Source organism: Bufo gargarizans, chromosome 6, assembly GCF_014858855.1.
Source record: "Bufo gargarizans isolate SCDJY-AF-19 chromosome 6, ASM1485885v1, whole genome shotgun sequence".
Classification (NCBI taxonomy): Eukaryota; Metazoa; Chordata; class Amphibia; order Anura; family Bufonidae; genus Bufo; species Bufo gargarizans.
This window is the reverse complement of record NC_058085.1, coordinates 305051000-305074016: the sequence shown is the minus strand read 5'-3', so window position 1 is coordinate 305074016 and position 23017 is coordinate 305051000.

Here is a 23017-nt window from a genome sequence, read left to right as displayed (position 1 = left end):
GCTGCAGCAGATTATGTGGTGGAATGGGTTATTTTGACCTACAAAGTAAATTCCCAGATGTGTAGCCATCTCTATAGGTTTTTCATACATCAACAATGAACTATTACATGATTGCAATATTTTAGGCTGGACACACACATTAGATAAATGTTATCCAAAGCTACCAATTTTTCTAGGATCAGCTTATGATCAAATGCATATGGGGGCCTCCCATCCACCACCCTAAGTCGGAGGAAGGAAAGATTTCACATACTGGATTTTCCAAAAGCAGATAAGCCACTACCAGATGAGTATGACAGTGGCTCACTCCTGTTTCTCCATTGAAATAAAGATGCATGCTTAACTAAGCATGCAGAGTATGCATGGGTGGATTAGGGTTAAATGATGCCAAATTATGGTTCATCCAACCTCTATTACATGTGTATGGATAGCTTTTGTTTTTTATTGCATGTTATTTTCAATTCATCTAAAGAGCAGTTCCTACTGAAAGCAAGCAAAATGTTGCATTCAGTAGTTAGTTTTGTTTTGTCCCTGCCCATCAAACCCATCCTATCTATAATCATCGTGTTCATTCATTTTACACTGAACCTAGAAGTGTGGTGCATCTATTCCAATCCTATTAAAAACAAATTAAAGGAACACTACAGGATTAGAAAAAAAAAAAAGCATCTGCTTCATTTCACTCTGAAACAGTGCCATGCCTAACCAGGGGTTGTGTCCAATATTGCAGTTTATCCTTATGTTAGCTTGCTCTTTTTTACAATTCTTTCTGCTGGTAATTTCTAAGCCTTTTTTTTAATTATATTTTAATGAAATACAGAAATGATGGCATTGTTTTAAAGGGGTTATCAAATGAATAATATAAAAAAAATAACATTTACATGACCACCTCTTTCTAACAAAGCTGGAACCAGCCCTGTACCTTACATGGATCCAGAGATCTCCTCATGTATTGTTCCATTTGTTCTACTAGATTTATTTCAAGTTGTCAGCCTTAAAGGGAACCTGTCACGAGTTTTATGGTGTCCTAACTAAGGGCAACATAAATAAGTGACTGATTCTCCTAGCAAAATGCTGGGTCACTTTCTTTAATTGACTCAGTCAATCTGCCAACATCTTGTATTGAAAAGCTCCAGCTGATAATGATAAGTCCTGAATATTCATGAGCTCCTGACTCTCCCCGCCCACCTGCTGCTGAATGACAGTTTTTTTCCATATGAATCAGCAGCAGGTTGGCAGGGGAGTGGCTATAGCTCTGAATTAAATATACGCTGGACTCACTGACATCACGCTGGACTCAAATCAGCTCATTAGCATGTGGCATCTTTGTGTGTATATTATGAGGTAACCATCTGTCACATCAGTAAGTGAATACATCTAAGGTACTTTTTAGTAGTTAATGATTGTATATAATTAGTTAGATTATAAACAAATATCCACATGACAGGTTCCCTTTAAGGGGTATTCCCATCACATACAATGGGGGCATATCACTCGGATATGCCCCCATTGTCTGTTAGGTGCGAGTCCAACCTCTGAGACCCGCACTTACAAGGAGAATGGAGCGGGGAGAGCTGTGGCTGGAGGACCCCAGGTTTCGCGGTGTCTGTCCACCACCAAGCGCTGCTCCCCGCTGCTCCCATACAAGTGAATTGGAGCACACCGAGCACACGCGGCCCCTGCTCCCATTAATTTCTATGGGGCAGACGGAAATAAACAAGCCAGTGCTTGGCTATTTTTGGCGGCCCAATTGAAATTAATGGAGGGCGGCTGTGCATGCGCAGTGCGCCCTCCATTCATTTCCCCACTTCGTTCTCGTTGTAGGTGCGGGTCCCAGAGGTGGGACCAGCACCTATCAGACAATGGAGGCATATCCTAGCGATATGCCCCCATTGTATGTAATGGCAAAACCCCTTTTAAGGGTGTGTCCTTTCTCAGGAGCGTGTTCTTTTTGAGGCAGCTGGTGGCAGTTGAAGGATGGAACTTAGCATGTGCTTCTGTCTCAGTGAGCAGGACCAAGAAATAATAAAAAGGGCAAACAGCAGGTGGCGCTATACAAATAGATTTCATTGAACAACTCAGTAGCTATAATCAATGTTTAATTACAAACAATTACAAAACTACCTAGATCCAGAAGCTGGTTTAAAAACTGTAGAATTTTTTTTTCGTGGGACAACCCCATTAATGAACGAGGATGTACTGCATTAGTGGACACTGTATGTGGGCAAACAAAGTGCTGTTAATGGGGGGTGGGTGACACACACACACGCAAATTCTCTAATTGCATATGTGTGCCAGCAGTTAAGAATGTAAATAAATGCTAACAGTAATCTACAAATGCTGCATTATATAATCTGGAATATTTATCGAATTTGAACATAAGGGGAGTCAAATTTTTTTACATGAGCATTGTTTAGTCTGTAATATTCTGCGATTTGTTTCCTATCTTGATTCCCACTTGAACCTCCATGTCTTGTTTTTCATCTTAGGCACTGACTATGCTCCTGCTAGTCATAGAGCAAGGATAGATAATTAACTGCCTATACCCTAAATTAATGAATCCCTAAGTTACTGTCTATTCTTCTTATTTAACCCCATTCGTGGAGGGGGAAGGCATGTGATCCCATTCCATATACAGCGGGTGCCAGCTGTATTATACAGCAGACACCCAGCTGCAATGACAGGGATCAAAGATGATGCCAAACGCAGTCATTTAACCCATCAGATTCAGCTGTCAATAGTGACCTCAGCATCCTGTGGGGTTAGGCAGATGGAGGGTGCTCCCTTTGCCTTCCAATTGGAGCCCCCGAGAAGAAATCACAGGGCTCCAATTGGTTGCCAATTGGTGGCCTTGTAGAGGTTCTCAGACCTGTCATGGTTAATTGCCTGAAAAGCCATGTCCAAAGTATAGCTTCTCAGACAGCCTGTCAGGATCCCATAGACTGAATATTGTTCTATTGCAGTCTATGAGACCAACAGTCAAAAGATTTCATGTTCAAGTCCCCTAAGGCCCCTTTCACATGAGTGAGTTTTCCACGCGGATGCAATGGGTGACGTGAACGCATAGCACCTGCACTAAATCCTGACCCATTCATTTCAATGGGTCTGTGTACATTTTTTCACGTATTAGTTCTGCTTTGCTTGAAAAATGCAGCATGTTCTATGCAGCAAGTAAATGGGTCTTCAGTGAAAAATGCATTGCCATCCGAAAGCAAGTGCGGATGCAATGCGTTTTTCACTGATGGTTGCTAGAAGATGTTGTTTGCAATCCTTCAGTTTTTTATCACGTGTGTGAAAAATGCATTGAAACGCATTGCACTCACGTGGAAAAAACTGAACAAATGAACGCAATTGCAGACAAAACTGACTGAGCTTGCTTGCGAAATGCTGCGAGTTTCACTGAACGCATCGGGACCTAATCTGTCATGCTCGTGTGAAAGGGGCCTAGAGAAACTAAAAGTTAAGGTGTTAAAAAAATATAAATTATTTAAAATTTAAATCACCCTTTTCCAAATTTTCAATATATATAAACAATAAAAAATAAACAAAACAGGTATTGCTGCATCAAAATGGTACCATGAAAACTACAGTTTGAAAAAAAACAGCCCTCATACAGCTCCGTAGACTGAAATATACAAAAGTCCTTAAAGAGGTCCTGTCACCACTCCGGACATTCCTATTTAATAGCTCCATGCATTCCCCATGTAATAATAATTCTGGAGCGTCTATTCTTATGTCTATATGTTGTGCCGTTCCTTTATTATTTCTACTAGTAGTTGGGTGTGTGTACCTGCACAGACTCACTCTATCCAATAAGAGCTACCCCCAACTGGTTATCTCCCCTCCGTACCCTTACTGCAGACTGCTAGCAATTCACTGATAACTTCTAGTAGAAATAATAAAGGAATGGCACAACATAGAGCCATAAGAACAGAGGCTCCAGAATTGTTATTACATGGGAATGCATGAAGCTATTAAAGCAGACATATCAGGAGTGGTGAAAGATCCTCTTTAAGGGGTGAAAGCACAGGATGTCATGAAAGGTCCTGATGTCCTAAGTTTGAAAAGAATGGACCTCTATATAACCATTTCTTTTTCCTTAGTACAACCACCTACTGGCGATAAACCTGAAGAGGGGGAAAGGACTGTCTCAGCAATTGCAGTTAAACATAATTTTATGCCTTTGATGATGATGAAAAGCCTTTGAACTTTAAACGGTTCTCCACTGTGGAAATCCCTATTTATTAGAAGGGTCACTAGACAGTAAGATAATCCCAAAGTGTCTACTTGCTTGAACCTTCAGCAATCAACTGTAATCTGTTTGTTTTCCAAATTTTGGGAAGATTTGTCCAAACAGATGAGTGTTATAAATAATAAAAAAAACTGTCAATCAGTGTCCGGGGTGGTGGAGAAGGACAGAGGTTTATGAATATCTAGACTTGTTGGCATGTGCTGCAGCTGTTAAACCATAGCAGCATAAGGGTCCATTCACACATCCGCAATTCTGAATTTCGGACCCATTCATTTCTATGGGAAATCGCACTTTTGGGTCCGCAATTCCGATCCCGAAAAAAATAGAACATGTCCTATTCTTGTCCGCAATTGCAGACAAGATTAGGCATTTTCTATTAAGTGCCAGCGATGTGCAGTCTGCAAAATGCGGAACGCACATTGCCAGTCTCCGTGTTTAGCGGATCTGCAGATCTGTAAAACACACACAGATGTGTAAATGAACCCTAAAATTGGTGGCAGATTAAATTTTATTTCTCGATAGTACCACCACAGGCGTTAAAGGGGTATTCCCATCTTAGACAATGGGGACATATCGCTAGGATGTTCCCCCATTGTCTGATAGGTGCAGGTCCCTCCTCTGGGACCCGCACCTACAAGGAGAACAGAGCTGAGAAAGTTGAGGAGGGCGCTGGCTTAGCTATTACCGTCGGCCCCATAGAAATGAATAGGAGCGGTGGCCACTAATGCGCGGCGCTCTCCCATTCATTTTAATGGGAGAGGTGGGGAGCTGCACCTGGTGGTGGACGGACTCTCCCTGTCTCCGTTCTCCTTGTAGGTGCGAGTCCCGCACCTTTCAGACAATGGGGGCATATCCTAGTGATATGCCCCTATTGTCTAAGATGGGATAACCCCTTTAAAGACTACATAGTAATCATTAAAATTAATAGAGTGTTGTGTAACGCAGGAGTGGTGCTCCAGACCAAGAGATGCCCTTTGTAACCACTCTCAATTCTGGTCAGGAGAAGAGGATCCTTAACAGATCTCCCTCCATAAACTCAGAATCCCCTGAGAGGAACACTGCATACAAAAAATGGATTTTCTGAGCTAGACAACCCAGTTAAACTTAATCGGGTTGTCCCACTAAATATCCTACATGTTCCAAATGAGCACCTAGATCTAAATACTTTTGTATTTACATGTAATTAAGAGATTAGTATAGCCACTGAGCTATTCAATGTATAGTTCTGCCTGCCGTTTGTTCTTTTCCTTATTTCTCTGTCCACCTCATTGAGGTGGTCGCACGCACTCAGTTTAAATCTTCAACTGCCACCAGCCATTTCTCCTGTTAGCTGTGGCAGTTATATAGAAAGTGCTAAAGCAGAAAGTACACAAAGAAAGGAAACCCCCTGATCTGCCAGCCTGAAATAAATCTAGCAGAACAATTGGAGTAATAAATGGGGAGATCTCCAGAGCCATGTGAGGTACAGGGCTTGTTCTTGCCTTGTTCAAAAGAGATTGTTGTGTAGTATATGATTTTAATTTTTTAAGTCAGTCAGGGCTTAACCCCTTTACTGTACTTAATAACTAGGAATATAATTGTCATAATGATACACTATTACAGTCTTCCCCAACCTGTGGCTATCCAGCTGCAGCTGAGGCTGACTGGTCATGATGAGAATTGTAGGTTTACAACAGTTGGACAGCAACTGGTTGGGGAGCACTGCTGTATTAACAATGATCACACGTGCATAGGCTGATAGACCATGGGGCTACATTTTCATCCTCCAAATTGGCTACATTTACAGTACTACTAAATACTATGTAGATATATAGGCACAAGAGGTGCAGACTCAATTTATCTACTAGTGTACTATCTCAAGACATGTCACATAATAGGAAGGGAAATTATACTGATCTGCATCTCAGAACCTTTCTTTATGGGTCTACCCAACCACTCTTCCCTCTAAGCTGTGTTCTCTAGAATTGAGAGTAAAAATTTCTAAACTCTGCAGCAGGTAGAGCTGTTATTGGTCTCTCTAATCCTTGTTAGGCTGAGTTCACACCAGCGTTCAGCCTTTCCGTTCTCCTGCTCCGTTATAGGAGCAGGAGAATGGAAAGGACGGATTGGGCACATAACTGAGGCGAGCGGAGCCTGCATGGAGGACTTTTGTCTCCGCTCCAAAATCATTTTCTGAGCGTAAACCTAACGGACCCCATTATATTCTATGGGGTCCGTAGGCTCCGCTCGCCTCAGTCATGTGCCCAATCCGTCCTTTCCGTTCTCCTGCTCCTATAACGGAGCAGGAGAACGGAAAGGCTGAACGCTGATGTGAACGAGGCCTTAGTATGTTGTTTTAACCCTTTCCTTTCCAGAGAGCACAGCTTAGAAGGACACTGTCCACAACCATTATGAAAAGAAGGCTTCTCTGCTATAAACATAAGGTTGTCACAACAATAAGTACACAGGAACCATCGGCTAGCCAACGGGCACTCTTTTTAAGGCTCTTATGTTTACTAATCTCCATCACATACAGCCTTCCAACCACCAGATCATCATCACCTTTTCCATGTTATCCCCCTACACATGTGAGGCTTCATTAATATGTGATTCATTGTTTTCTTTGCGATAACATTTTGGCATGGAGTTTGCTACAATATTGATGGGTTTTGCCACATGGTTTGGTTTCCTTGTGTACAAAATCACGACTGGATCATAAAAGGAGAAAAAGTATAAAGATACAACTGATTTTGGCTTCCAAAACTGCATCAGGAAACCTGACCATTTGGCCATAACATAAGTAGCCACCAAAATACAAATCTGATATACTATCAAATAAATGTGTCTGTAATCCAAATTATAGTTGATCAAACAGCCTTCCATAGCCCTTAGCAAAGCAGAGCCACTGCTATATATGAGTTCTTCTATATGCAATCCATTTTTGACACAAGCTGTCAATGCTAGTAGAAAAAGGACAGTGAATTTTTGCTGTTTTTTGTAATGCACACTCATGACTATGAGACATCAAAGCTTAGGGTCCTTCCAGTCAGAAATGTTCTATTGGACGTTGCCTATTTATTCCACTTTCTGCTCTTTTTAAATGGTCAATTATTTTGTATATTTATGGGTATATTTTCCTTAGGTCTTCTCTGACTGTATTCTTCAAAAAAAAAAGAAAAAAAAAAGAAAAAACAAAAAAGTGACTTTGTCTGAACACGTCTGTCCTCAAATGGTCATTGACCAGTTGCACTCTTTTGATGTAGATGAATAATATTCTTCATATAATGAATTGCTCTTGATTTGCTCTGTATTTTACCTGCAGCCGTATTGCTGAGTGCCTGTTGTATACTTTATAGAGTTCAAATAAAGCAATTACTTTTGAATATTTCTCATGTTATTTTATACAAATTTCTCAACTGACCTGGTTTGTCAGGGAACTAAAGAACTATTGTCTGGGAAGCTAGATTTAAGATAACATTAAACTATCTTGGGTTATGTTCTATCTTATATGCTATTATAATTTACTCTCGAATAAGGCTAGTTTCACACTAACGCTAAACTGTTCCGGTAGAGGAACAGCCTGCCGGAGTCCATTGTATCTGGCATAGTCGGATACTACCTTTCCCCGCCAGAGCCAATACACTATAATTAAATAAAATTATAGTCAATGGGGCCTGGAGGTGCTGCAGCAGTTTCCGGCTTTGCCGGATGTGATGAACTTTGGCACGCTGTTCCTCTATAGCAACAGCCTGCCAGAATAGTTTAGAGCTACTGTGAAGCTAGCCTAATACTGATCCATTATTGGATTAGCTTCTCCGGATTACGGAAGTGAATTTTTCCAAGTACAAGATTTGCAATGAAGTATTGCTAATATTTTGCTAATTTTTGCTCTTAATATTAGTATGCAGTGGAGTTGGTTCATCTTTTGGAGCATCTACATAAATTATTTAAAGGTTCACTTTTAAATAGCTGACCCTTTTTTATATGAAATTGCCAATACTAGCTGATTTTGCCCATAGTCTGCTCCTGTTAAGGTTGCGCCTATTCCACCATCTGGTTTAGGGTGCATTTACGCCAGCTCTGTGGTGTTTTTTGGGGACTGTGCACATTTTGGTGAAAATGATATAAAACTCTTGTTTGATCAGCAGCTACCTCTCCCAACCCCTAAACATATGCCCACTTGGCTTGGCCGAGCATGCATATATCCTGAAAGGGGAGAGCCGTTGCCAGGCACCTCTTGCATTAGATTGTCTCCTCCAAGAACAAAAGGATCAGGCAGTTGAAATCCAATTGCGTAATCCTTATTTCCCCCAACATCTGCCATCATGGAAGGGTCAGGAGGCCCCATACATATACGATGATTCACTGATTCCACCAAAATATCTAATGTGTTTATTCACCTATAGACAGCCAATAGTGTATTGTAAAAGCTGTTCTGACCTGGATCATCAAACAGTAATGGAGAAATATGTTTTGTAGTGGACATCCAATACAGCAGTGGCTAAGGCAGAACCTAACAATACTTTTGTATAGCAACCTTGCTGTGGATACCAATGTGGTTACTTTTGCCTTCTCAGGTACCACAGCAACTAATTACATCTGACTCTCTTGAACACAGCTCTTGAGCCCATTTCCAGGATGGTGAGGGAGTAGCTCTAGGCAGAATCGGACTGGGGTGCCTAGGGCCCACCAGTAAAATTTATTTTAGGCCCCACCGTACGGATATATTCAAATATCTGCCCACACAGCAACAAGATGCTACTAGATGATTCAATATGGGGGTCCCTGCAGCACCTCTAAGAATGTAGGTCCTGGGGAGAAGGGGATACTGACTACAGTAGCTTTCCTCTATACCTAGAAGTCATCTCAGCTCTGATCGTGTCTATAATAATAAATTGGAGAGTTTCTTTAATAATCTATGATGTTTTTTTTTTATATGAACATAGTCTGAGGTGCTGTACATGGAATATATGTATGTAGTGCAGTAAGTCTACTGTGTTATGTGCCACTTGTGCAGGGGGTGGGAGACTAGGGACCTACCTTGCTTAGGGTCCCACCGGAGGATTCACCTGTACCCCTGTGGGGCAGTCCGAGCCTGGCTCTAGGCTGTGCTTGAAATAGTTACCTTTTTTTTCTTATGTTCCTCCATCTCCAAAACATAGGAGCGTCGTATGGTCTGGTACATAGTATAATACGGGAAATACGGTAATTTACTGTTACATTTAAAATTCTTGTGCAATGCATTGTGGGAGTTTACATCACAGGTACACAGGAGGATGTGAATGGTGAGGAAAACATCATAAAGCTCAAAATAAGACCATGGTACGCAATGGAAGTTACCTAGTTACTCAACATTTAAGTATATTTTAACTGCAAGGGCTAATCAAGGAAAACTGTCTGTCTTCTGGACAGGAAACATGGATGACTTTTTACACAGGACACACGTGGATGGCTTCTGTGTGCTGCCTGTTTTTCTCAAAGGCCCATTCTTTTGAGTGAATGAGACTTGTGGGAGAAGCTGAGCTGAATCCAGTAGTTTTATCGACATGGACCGATTGCTCATGTACATCAAACCATTAACACTAATAAGTCAATGTTTAGTCCGGGTACTGTCTGTTCTAAACGTGGACAGTACCTAGAAAATTGGCCTATAAAAACAAACACTAATTCTACGGAGCACAACATCATGAACATTACTTCTTTGATCGCTAGGTAAGTCCGCCACTGCATTGGATGGCAGCGAATATGTAATTGTTTCTTGATTAGGTGAATTTGGGTCCAATACAAAGTTGTCTCTCCTGACAAGCAGTAACTCCTACAACAGAGGAAACAGTGTCATCATGTCAAAAGTCATTATACTCATGCTGCTCCGAAATCAGGACATATATGAAAATAGATGGATAGAAGGGCAAGTAGGATACATTGGTCATAAGATACTATGGTGCTTCCCCGATACAACCCCATATATTTATAATATTTACAAACAGTCTGGGCTCGGCACTGCAGCCTCTTTATGGGGTTTATATGGGGTTAATGAGCTCAACATGTGGTTCCCAGGCGGTGCTCAGCATTATAGACAATATTCGCATACAATGTAAGGAAGAAATAAACTTGCGGCACTCACCGGATTCTTTTTCAGTTCGTTTATTCACCTTTAAAACACGTTCGCTGGTGCCCGCTCCAGTAACCATGTTTTAAAGGTGAATAAACAAACTGCAAAAGAATTTGGTGATTGCCGCAAGTTTATTTCTTAATTAGACCAACCCCATATATTTGTTAAATCTCACTCAGCTAATTGTGTATTATGAAAAGCCCATGATCCCACTCACTACATCCACGCCTGCCCCCACAGTCAGAAGGCATCCTCACTTTGAGTGTCTGCATATGGCATAGGAAACAGCATACATTTTTACAAAACCTCATGATGTTAACAAATATACTCAACCTATAAGATTCAATTATTTTAAGTGGGAATTACTTGTTATTATAATTGTTCAGGTGCTCCTCTGCGAAAAGGGAAAAAACTAAGAAAGGCTGTGACAGAATATATCTGAACATTCAGTGATGGGAATACCCCTTTAAGGGATTTTAAATTTTGACCAACTGGCTCATATTTTCCTGAGTATCTTACAATGAAAGGACCATGTGAGCAAGGTATCAGGTCGAACGATAATGACAGACTCACCACTGTTTTCGGATAGATTGTCTAGAAAAAATTAATATGTAGGTTGCCAACCCTGTTGCTGATGACAGGAAAAATAAGGATCAGGCATGCTGGATTTCAACTTCCGGATCAATTTGTTTTTAGGGGATAACACCTCTGGCTTTCTCCCCTCTTTCCCTTCCCTATGTATATATGCTCGTCCGAGCTGAGCATGAGCAACAACCTTATTGGTCGCCTAGTGATCAGAAATAAATAGCTGTACAATTAGATATTCCACAACTGATAAAGAAATGAATGTCAGAAGAAGTCCAACTCTTGCCACCTATGCCAATCAGGTGTTTGGTGGATCCGCAGCACACTGGCTGCTGCAGCCATTTCATTGCTTACATCTGTCTGGACACTGTACTACAGAATGCTATACTTTTAGGCCTCATGCACCTTGTGTGCATCCGTGGCCGTTGTGCCGTTTTCCGTTTCTTTTCACGGACCCATTGACTTTCAATGGGTCCGTGGAAAAATCGGAAAATGCACCGTTTGGCAGCCGCATCCGTGATCCGTGTTTCCTGGGCGTGAAAAAAATAAGACCTGTCCTATTTTTTTCACGGCCAACGGTTCACGGACCCATTCAAGTCAATGGGTCCGTGAAAAATCACGGATGCACACAAGATTGGCATCCGTGTCCGTGATCCGTGTCCGTGATCCGTGTCCGTTTTTTCCTGTCATTTCAATGGCAAACTTGACTTAGATTTTTTTTTTCATTTTTCATGTCCGTGGATCCTCCAAAAAACAAGGAAGACCCACGGACGAAAAAACGGTCACGGATCACGGACCCCATTTTTGCGGACCTTAAAAAAAACGGTCGTGTGCATGAGGCCTTACTTGAAGCTGTACTTTTGTACCATTTAGGCCCTTCAAACAGTTGATCGGCAATGGTGCTAAGAGTCAGACTTCTACAAATATAAAATAGATGGCCTATTTTAAGGGGCTGGCTAGCCCCCTTCAAATGAATACTGTTCCACAGCAATGGTATAATTGCGGTATATTTTGCAGTCCTATATGATTGGGCTTTATGAAAAATGATGCAGAGATTTTATTGCATATGGGCACATTGCGCCATTGGGGCTCTGCAATGGTATAAAGCAAAGGTTACAGGTTGAAGAATACATTTATAAGTAAGGATTTACATAGCATAGTTTAATACTGTTTTGAGTATGTTTTTAAAAGCATAAAACCTCAGGAGTGAAGGAAGCATCACAGTCATAAAAATGTGATGTATGTTGTTTTGTGAACAGTTGTACATTATGCCATGCAGAGAAGTTCATGTGGATAGACCACTTTAGATGAGCCCGTATAATTTTATTTGCTCAAATTTTTATTTAAATGGGTTTCCAGGAGCCATTAGTGAAGACCTATACTTGGGATAGGTCATCAATGTCAACATGCCAACGATCACTTGTTTTCAGCTAGAACTAGGCCCTAGAACTACACAACTCCATATACTGTGTAGAGGATGTGCTTAGTTGCTGCAGCATCGCTCCCACTGGATCTGGTTCTGGCACCGCAGTTCATGAAAACTGTTGATGGGCAAGGATGCCGCAATCGAACACGGATCTGATATTCATGACCTATGCTAAAGATAGGTTATGGAAATCCCTTTAAGTTTCATAGAAAATATATTAGCCACAAAAACCCATAGACCTACTTATTGTTTATTGTCCCACTCCCCTTTCTCAAATTCTATCTATCTATTTATCTATTTATCTCTTGCCTCTTACTTCTAGACATAGTGATTAATTGTGACAGAGAAACAGGAAAATGCATCATTTCACGTAATGGGACATCTCAACTCTACCAGAATTGATGATGCTGTCAACCTAATTTAATCATCAATTTGTAAATATATGTGTTGTATACTTGACCTAGGAGATAAACTCAAAGGTTTTGATCTACTTTTAGAAGCATTGAAGGGAAATTGGCGTTTAAAACACAATCTAATCCTCTTAATTTCATCAAAATGCTCCCCCCCCCCCCTTTCCTTCACAACCACCAACCACTCGCAGTGCAGAGAAAACAAATTGATGAGGTTTGATTGAGGTGCTACTTCAAATAGAAAATTACAGAGAGCCAGGTCATGTTTCAAAAGGAGAACAGTAAAGAATGGGATGAGCAGTATCAAAAGCTGACATCCCATTAACAGATGCTTAGAAGCTGTAGGTGGATAAGCTTAACTGGGAATGGGGTGATAAGAAAACTGGGAACTACTGACAAAGAAATTACTAAGGACTTCAGTTAACATCACATTACCAGAAGCAACACAAAGGCTTGATTTGTTGTTCCAACCTTGAGTAAATACAGTTTCTTTAAGTTCCATTAGAAAATTAATGATAATGATGACCTAAACTGACCCAGGTGTAGCAAGCCCATCAAAACAATTGAAGTCTGCTTATGTTCTAAGGCACTTGTCCCATAGAAATGTAATTAGATGAATTCCCACTGTGGATAGGTCAAGACCTGTGGCTCTGTTAATGGATCTGTCACCTTGTAATCCAGGGTATTCTAACCACCAGAGCATCTCTTGTAGGTGTGGTTGATACTCAGGTAATATACAGCAGATTATTGTTTGTATGCTGTTGTATATAATCTACATCTCTGCTTTTGTGTATTATTTTTTTTTTGTTATATTGCAATGAAAGTGATTGGTTTACAGTGAGAACATCATTAATGTATGCGACACTCTCCAATTCTAATTCAAAGCCTGTTGACGGCCTCCTCATCAAAAGCCACAATGCTAATGCAAAAAGCAGACGACACCTTCAACCATTACAATGTCAAAACAGGAAATTGCCATTGAATTAATGATAAACACTTAAAAGGCTCGCTCTTGTACCACGCCAAAGATATTTCCTTTTTGTCTTTTTTTTTTCGATGTTTGTTTGTTTAGATGTTTTTTAAATTCCTACCCAGTTTAGTTAAAATATCTGGTGCTGCCTATGCATGTTTCTGTGCAGTATGTGCCAATTGCCCTGAAGAATTCTGGGGTTTCCTAGGATTGTACCCAAGCCATTTCAAGTGTTTCAACACCAAGCCAGTATCAGTAATCCTGTAGTGATTGCAACATATATGTCTATGGGTCAATAAATGGCTGGTGACGGTAACAAAAAGCTTCTTTAAAAACAAACTGCTCTGTGGCATTTTTATGTTTCAAAAAATGGTCCAACAAATGTTCACCTTTCTCCTGATCATCTTTCACCATCTTTCACATCTTCTGAGATAAAAAAAAATGTCTAAGGCCATTTTGAGAAATTCCGAATCAATTTGCCCAAAATTTGGATTTCACCAAAATAAAAATAAAAGTTTGAGTCAAATTTAATTAATTTGGAATCAATTTGCTCATCTTTAGTTAGTAGTGATTATTATTATATGAAAATAGTTCAAAGAGCCCAGCTTCCAAAAATAAAATAAAAAAATAATTTTTGGAAGCTGGGTTCTTTGAACTCTTTTCATTTGGACCAGTGCCTTGTTCATGGCATCGCCCCGTGCATCAACTTCGGATTCAGGTGAGCGCAGCTACTACCTCTTTCTCCTGATTATTATTATATGTATGGGAATATTTTGTCATGAGTCCGGCCACCAAATACCCCTTTCAAATGCAACTAACCCAGTAATCAATTGTCACAGCTTTGGCTGCTGTAATGGCCATTAGGGTGAACTGTGACAACCATATATTTCCACACTGGTGGCGTATTATGACGCCGATTTAAATGTGCAACATGGATGTACCAAGTTGACCAGAGCAAGAGTTACCGTACCTTTGTAACAGCTCTCCAATCTGACTCATAAAAGAGGGGTTTTGGGCAGGGGACTCTTCTAAGATTTACATAGGTTCTTACTGGTTCCACTTTACGGTTATAAAGTTGCAGTATCCTAATACTTGTATACATTTCCACTTATCAATTCTACGTAAAATTATTTGGGACTGTTAATTATATTTTTAATAGTAACCATGTACATTTCCACTTTCCGTGTGCATTAGTTTTGATAAATCTCTTTATCTTCAGGGGTATTCCCATTTCAGACAATGGGGGCATATTGCTAGGATATGCCCCCATAGTCTGATAGGTGCGGGTCCCACCGCTCCTACACCGAGAAAAGAGCCCTAAAGTTGTGGAGGGTGCACTGCGCATGCACAACCGCCCTCCATTCATTTTTATGGGGCTGCTGAAAATTGCCAAGAACTGGCTCGGCTATTTCCATTGGCCCCATACAAATGAATGGGAGCTGTGGCCGTGCAAACGCATTGCACTCCCATTCAGTACTATAGGGGAGAGCGCTTGGTGGTGGCCACCACCTTCCTAGGGATATGCCCCCATTGTCTCAGATGAGAATGCCCCTTTAATATTAATTTATTGTGATTTTACAAAAAATACCTGACCCAAAAATTCTATTATCAGCATGATAAAACTGTCTCTGTATATTCAAAGTTTAAAGGGGTATTGCAGGGTTTGGATAGCCCACTGCTGGAACTACTCTGAAATAGCTGATAAGTAGGTAATTATGAACAAGTCAACAAAAATGAATAGAAAATGTTACTGATTTCAAATTCATTTGATCTGAAACTATAAATGTTCTAGAAACTGTTGAGATAATAGGATGTAAAAAAGAAAGTCACTCAGAATCACACTTACATTAACACTCGCTGAGCTATGAGGTGTAAAGTCACCACAGAGCCCTGACTAATTATGTGCTAATATTCAGAATACAGATGTGAAATTGGCTTATGCTTATTAACCTCCGCATGGAGTTTCTTGCCTTCTTTTTACAAAGTGCTATTTCATTTTCGCTATTAAATGGCCCATTTGGTTTCATATAGCATGTTATACAGAGCACACAATTTACTACTTACATGTTTTATAGTTCTCTCCTTCGGACATTTGAATCATCATAGATATTACTACAAGATCTGATGACCCAATAATTTTCAATATGTCCATCGAGTTTGATGGCAAAATCAGATCTGACTGTTTAACGCCATGGGGTATTGTCTTTCAGTTTATTCGTCAGTAGATGATTTCATGTTTAGCCACATACATTTTCTAATGTTTGCCTTCCTTACATCATGTCGGAGGGACCAGCCATGATGGGTCTATTTGTGCTTACACATGTTTTATCCATCAGGCCACAATACTGCAGCAAGCAGTGTCAGAATGGTTTTCTTGGGTAAGCCAGACAAAATGTACCATCATCCATACAGAACCTGTGTTTGTATCATTTTAATTGTATTCCTATAAAATGAGCTGTCTTCTGCTGGACTTTTAGGTTAAGGCCTATTATTGGGTCAAACCCTAGGCCCACTGAAGGATCTTCTTGTTCTCTTGTGGGCCAGTCCAAACATGTCCGCATGTATAGGAACATATAATGGAATCTGTCAAAACTGTCATGTCTATAGACCACCATTCAGTCATCTTCTAAATTGAAAGTAGGATCCAGAAGGTCCACTTTTAAAATGAGCAATCCCTTTTTCCCCCCTGGTTGCAGCATATCATCCACTGCTCTATCAAAATAACTCCAACTACTGATCAAGTTGAATACTTGAGGTAGCATTATAGATGTTATATAGATATTTGCGGCTAGCTTTAAAGCTTTTGACTTGTCATTCAGAGTTGCAACTTGAATCTTCCAGGCCCTGCATCAAAAACTCAACCAGGTCCCCCAAATATCATAACGTATATTACTGATGTCAAATCATGTTTTAGAGGGCCCATTGGACCCCATCAGACACTAGGGCTCAGGGGTGACTGAAACATTTTAACTTATATCCTCTAGTAACACGTTAGTCAGCAGATAGTATTGAGGACCCAAAATAAGTAACTTCGGATACATGTAGTTGAGTTTCAGCACCGATAGACATCTACAGGGAAGCTGAACTGGTAGCCAAGCAGAAGACAAATCCAGGTTTTAAACTGCTAAACCCCTTACTATAATACAGCACTGAAATAGCATGTAGGAGTGACTTTTTAATTTGACACTTCTGAGTTATTTGTACACGAATGCTGATGCCATCCTACTAAAAATACGGATTACAGAATATCACAAAGTATTCGTATTTTGTCCAAATGAAATCCACTGAGAAGCTCAAAAATGTCATTATTTTTCCTTTGAGATAAATTTCGAAAACATCTGGCATTATCTCATCATTGCTGGTTTCCTTGTGATCGTTCCACACATTATTAAAATACGTCTAATTGAAAAGGGACCCTACCTGTGAGTTTTTCAAACACCAGAGGTCAATGCATTGTGTGTGATGTTTGCCTTCACAATGCTACACTTTCTGCTTGTCTGCACTGACATTTACTCTAGCACATGCAGCGTCTATTGAACTTTTAGTAAATTAACTTCTTTCGAGACTAAGTAAATAACCGATCATCTGTGTTTTAAGTCACATGAAACGTTACCTGTTTAATATAATTTAATGATTTAGGGAATGCTATGGGGCTGAAGTTAAGGAAGCACAATCTATGTGCCACTATCGTTTTATCAATTTCTTTTGGTGGGGAAAAGGGATTAAATTCTAATAAAATATATAATAATAAAATGAGCAAAAATACAAACAGAGATAAAAAATTATACATAAGAGCATCACGTATAATATATGGCACCATGAAACGCCAGTGCTTACGACACAGCCAGATGTTAAATTGTAAAAGTCCACTAGAGGGAGACAAAGTGGATCTTTCATAGCTCAAAAAGTGCATGTTTTAAAATCAAGTTATTTTAGGACTTGAAAACTAGCAGAAAAAAGGTTTTGGGAATGAATTTCCATGCTTCAGTATAATTGCCATAGGCAAAACCACCATTTTTGGAGTAGATTTTTTATAAATATATTGCTTACTATTTAATACATTTTGATACCTTTTTTATGTTCCTCATATACAAGATACATAGCTGACAGTGTTAACTTGCTGGCCACAGGTTGATTATGGGATATAGGATGTAAATATATACATCCAACTGTATCTGTAACAGGGGTCGCAGTTGTTCACTCCCGAGTCTTTATACCTCCTGTTTTTTAGATTTTAGATACAATTGGTATGGAGAACTGCTGCATCGATGGGTGAGCTAGGTCTACATAGACTGGTTCTTCCCATGGAACAAGTTTATATTATGTAAAAACCAAAACAAATAAGCCAAAAAAACTACCAGTATATTACACAGCCTGCTCCAATTGAATAACACCCTATACAAAAAATGTGGACGTTGTTTTATATCTAGATGTTTTGTTCCCATTTTACATGATTTATGTCTATATTTATTTATATATGCTGCAATAAAGAATATAATATTTTTTTCTATTCAAGGTGCTGAATCCTGCTTACTTTTTCCCTATTATATGTTTTTTGTTTAAGTTTATATTATGTACCTGTGACAATAAACATTTAGTTTAATCAGCACTATCCTTTACATTTACACTGCACCGACAAGCAGACAGTTATCAGGAAAGAAACTATTCCTTCCCAATAATTGCCTGCTCGTCAGTGGAGGTGAAGGGGTGCATTTACATGCAGAGGTCACCTCTAGTGTTGATCGAGCACCATATTGCTCGGGTGCTCTGGTCGAACACATCGGGATGCTCGGGTGCTCTACCGATCACCCTAGTATAATGGAAGTCAATGGAAGAACCCGAGCATTAAACCAGTCACCTCTGAAGAGGGGAGGGTGCCTGGTTCATAGGAAAAGGTCAGAAATTGATGAAAACACCACCTAAATAGTTTGGGAACAGCATGGGGCAGATGTCTGGATGCATCTTGGACTCCCAGGTCGCTGCTGGGAACAATGCTGTCCGAGTAGTACGCCACTTTTACAGACTGATAATAATACGCACAAAACCGAAGATAAATCAATTTTAGAAGAAAAATTGTTAGGAAACATTCTTTCCTGTATATTTACTTGTATATAAAGTGCAAGTGCTGCCAAAAGTTACAAGGAAGAGGCACTCTGATACAACCTGTATATCACACAAAGGAGGGCCTCATTCACATCGTGGCACAATTGTTCATGTAGTGGGACTCCTACACTCATGAAGCCTATGCACTAAGTGTGAGGTCTGCCAAAAATTACAAGGAAGTGGCACTCCAATACACCCTTTGTTAAACATAAAGAAGGGCATCATACACAGCCTTGAAAAATTATGATTAATTGCCTGCTGGTGACCCTCAAAAACATTTGGAGCAAGGGCCTGCTGATCTGACCATCTGAAACATTATGGGCGAGGGCCTGCTGCCACTTTGGTGACTTTAGATAACCTGGGGCCGATCGCACGTCGCCATGACGGCAACGATCTATTTGGAAGTCTGCCCTATCAACTTTCGATGCTATTTTCAGCGCAAACCATGGTGGCCACGGGTAACGGGGAATCAGTGTTCGATTCCGGAGAGGGAGCCTAAGAAACGGCTACGGCTACCACATCCAAGCAAGGCAGCATGCGCGCAAATTGCCTATTAGGTATAATTAGATTAAAAAGATTTTAGGTGCGGGCCTGCTGGTGAGCTGACCCTGTAATAGATTGTAGGTGAGGGCCTGCTGGTGAGCTGACCCTGTCAAAGATTATGTGCGAGGGCCTGCTGGTGAGCTGACCCTGTAAAAGATCTGAAGTGCAGGCCTGCTGGTAAGCTGACCCTGTAAAAGATTGTAGGTGAGGGCCTGCTGGTGAGCTGACCCTCTAAAAAGTTGTAGGTGAGGGCCTGCAGGTGAGCTGACCTCTAAAGCATTATATGAGAGGGCCTTCAGGTGTGCTGACCCTGCAAAAGATTGTAGGTGAAGGCCTGCTGGTGAGCTGACCCTCTAAAAAATTATATGCAAGGGCTTCTGGTGAGCTGACCTTGTCAAACGTTATATATGCGAGGGCCTGCTGGTGAGCTGACCCTGTAAAAGATTTACAGTGCGGGCCTGCTGGTGAGCTGACCCTCTAAAAAAATTACATGCGAGGGCCTGCTGGTGAGCTGATCCTGTAAAACATTGTAGGTCAGGGCCTGCTGGTGAGCTGACCCTCTAGAAAATTATATGAGAGGGCCTTCGGTTGAGTGAGCTGACCCTGTAAAAGATTGTAGGTGAAGGCCTGCTGGTGAGCTGACCCTGTAAAAATGATATGCGAGGGCCTGCTGGTGAGCTGACACTGTAAAAAATTATATACGCGGGCCTGCTGGTGAGCTGACCCTATAAAACATTGTAGGTGAGGGCCTGCTGGTGAGCAGACCCTGTAAAACATTATATGCGAGGGCCTGCTGGTGAGCTGACCCTCTAAAAAATTATATGCGAGGGCCTTCTGGTGAGCAGACCCTGTAAAACATTGTAGGTGTGGGCCTGCTGGGGAGCTGACCTCTAAAAAGTTTTATACGAGGGCATGTAGCTGAGCTAACCCTGTACAACATTATATGCGAAAGGCATATATGCAAGGGCATTATATGCGACAAATTAACATGTTGATATGATGGAAGAGGAGAAGAAGGATGAGAAAAGGAAGAATTAACCATATACCCTTGTTTGTGGTGGAAGGGGTGCATGGGAATACAGTGTATTCAGTACATTATAAACAACACATTTAAAGTGCCTTCATATGCTTTCCTCTGGTGGAGTGGAGAAGTCAGAGGCAATCCAGGACTTGTTCATTTTTATAAAAGTGAACCTGTCAGCATTTTCAGTTGACAGGCGGATAAGCTTATCTGTTATAATGCCACCAGCAGCACTAAATACCCGCTCAGAAAAAACGCTGGCGGCAAGGCAGACCAGCACCTCCAAGGCGTAGAGCACCAGTTCGTGCCACGCTGACACAGTCTGCTATGTACTCCTCCACCATGTTCCCAAATTTTTCCCTCCTTCTAAAACTAGGCCGCGCATCAGGCTGAGGGTGCTGGGGGGTATCATGAAACTGTCCAAGGATTTGGAAAGTGTTGCCCTGCCTCTGTTGGAACTGCAGTGTGTTCCCCTTGTCTCCCCTTCTCAGTTGGCCAAGGAACTATGGACTCTGCCACCATGGTTGTCAGATGGAAATTTTTGGAGCAATTTTTCAACAAGTATCTTCTGGTATTGCACCGTTTTGCTCATTCTCTCAACCAAAGGAATAAGAGATGAGAAGTTCTCTTTGTAGTGGGGGTCAAGAAGGGTGAACAACCAGTAATCTGTGTTGTCTAAAATGTGTATAACGAGTGGCTCGCGGTAAAAGCAGCCTAACATGAAGTCAGCCATGTGTGCCAGAGTACCAACAGGCAAGACTTCGCTGTCGTCCTCAGAAGGCTCACTCTCAATCTCCTCATCCTCTTCCTCCTCTTCTGCCCAACCATGCAGAACAGGTGGAATTAAACTTCCATGGGTATTACCCTCTGTAGCGAAGGCAACCGTCTCCTGCTCCTCCTCTTCCACCTTCTCTTCATCGTCCAATTCGCGCTGAGAAGACGAACTGAGGGTGGTCTGGCTATCACCCTGTGTAACCTCTTCCCCCATTTCCAACTCTTCCACATGCAAAGCGTCGTCCTTAATTGTGAGCAGTGAGCGTTTGCGTAGATACAGAAGTGGGATGGTTACGCTTATAATAGCGTTATCGCCGCTCACCATCTGTGTTGATTCCTCAAAATTTCTTAAAACCTCACAGAGGTCAGACATCCATGCCCATTCCTCGCTTGTGAATAGCGGAAGCTGACTGGAAAGGCGACGACCATGTTGCAGCTGGTAGTCCATTACTGCCCTCTGCTGCTCACAAAGCCTGGCCAACATGTGGAACATGGAGCACATGTGCCATCCCAGGGTACGACTCGCTTCCAGCCTCCACAACATTCACTCAGTGTGCCATCAGGGAAATGTAGCATCCCTGGCCGAATGACTTTGTCCATGTGTCCGTGGTTAAGTGGACCTTCCCAGTAACTGCATTGGTCAGGGCACATGTGATGTTACGGGACACATGTTGGTGTAAGGCTGGCACGACACACCTTAAAAATAGTGACGGCAAGGGAATACGTAATGCAGAACGTCTGCCGACATCAGGCTGCAGAAGGCCTCAGTGTCCATAAGCCTAAATGGCAACATTTTCAGGGCCAGTAATTTGAAAAACTATGCATTTAGTGCTATGGCCTGTGGGTGGGTGGCTGGGTATTTGCGCTTGCGTTCAAATGCCTGTGGTAAGGACATTTGGATGCTGCGTGGGACACGGAAGTGGATGTGGTCGCTGGTGGTGCTTGCGAAGGTCTAGGTGCAGGGCGAGAGGCACCCGGGCCTGCGCCTTTGACAGGGGATTGGCCAACACATAGCACAGGGGAAGAGGAGGCATTGATGTGACCCGCAGACACAGATTGTGGACCCAGGCGTGCATCATGCTGGTGGTGGTGAGGTTGCTAGTGTTTACGCCCCAGCTCATTTTTGTATGGCACAGGTTGCAAACTACAAATTTATTTTTGTCGCCCGCACTTTCCTTAAAAAAGTGCCATACTGCGGAACACCTACCTCTTGGCAAGGGAGATTTCTGCAAGGGGGTGCTCTGTAAAACAGTTGTTGGTGTGGCCCGCTTTCTCCCTTTTGTACCCCACTGCCTCTTCCAGCCTGTTGCAGTGCAGCAGATCCCTCCCCCTATGTACTGCTGTCCTTGCTCGGCTTTCCACCTTCCCAGGTTGGGTCAGTGACTTCATCGTCCATCACCTCCTCTTCCACTTCCTCACTCTGCTCATCCTCCTGGCTTGTTGACCTAACCACTACCTCAGTGATTGATAACTGTGTCTCATCCTCTTCATCAACCTCTTGAGACAGTGATTTTGGATGATTAAGAGTTTGGGAATCAGGGCACAAGAATATGTTCCTCTTCAAGCATGCTTGGCGAGAGGGCCAAATCGAGGAATGGCGATGAAAAGAGCTCCTCTGAATATCCGAGTGTGGGATTACTTGTTTCCCCAGACTCTCCATAGTGGGAAGATGGAGGATCAGGGTGAGGATTGGGTTGAGCAGACTCTTGGCTACTGAGACTGAAATTGGTGGAAGACAGGGTGGTGCTTAACTGACTGGAAGCATTATCTGCTGCAATCCAACCGACCACCTGGTCGCACTGGTCTGACTTCAAGAGTGGTGTCCTGTGTCGCCCTGCAAAC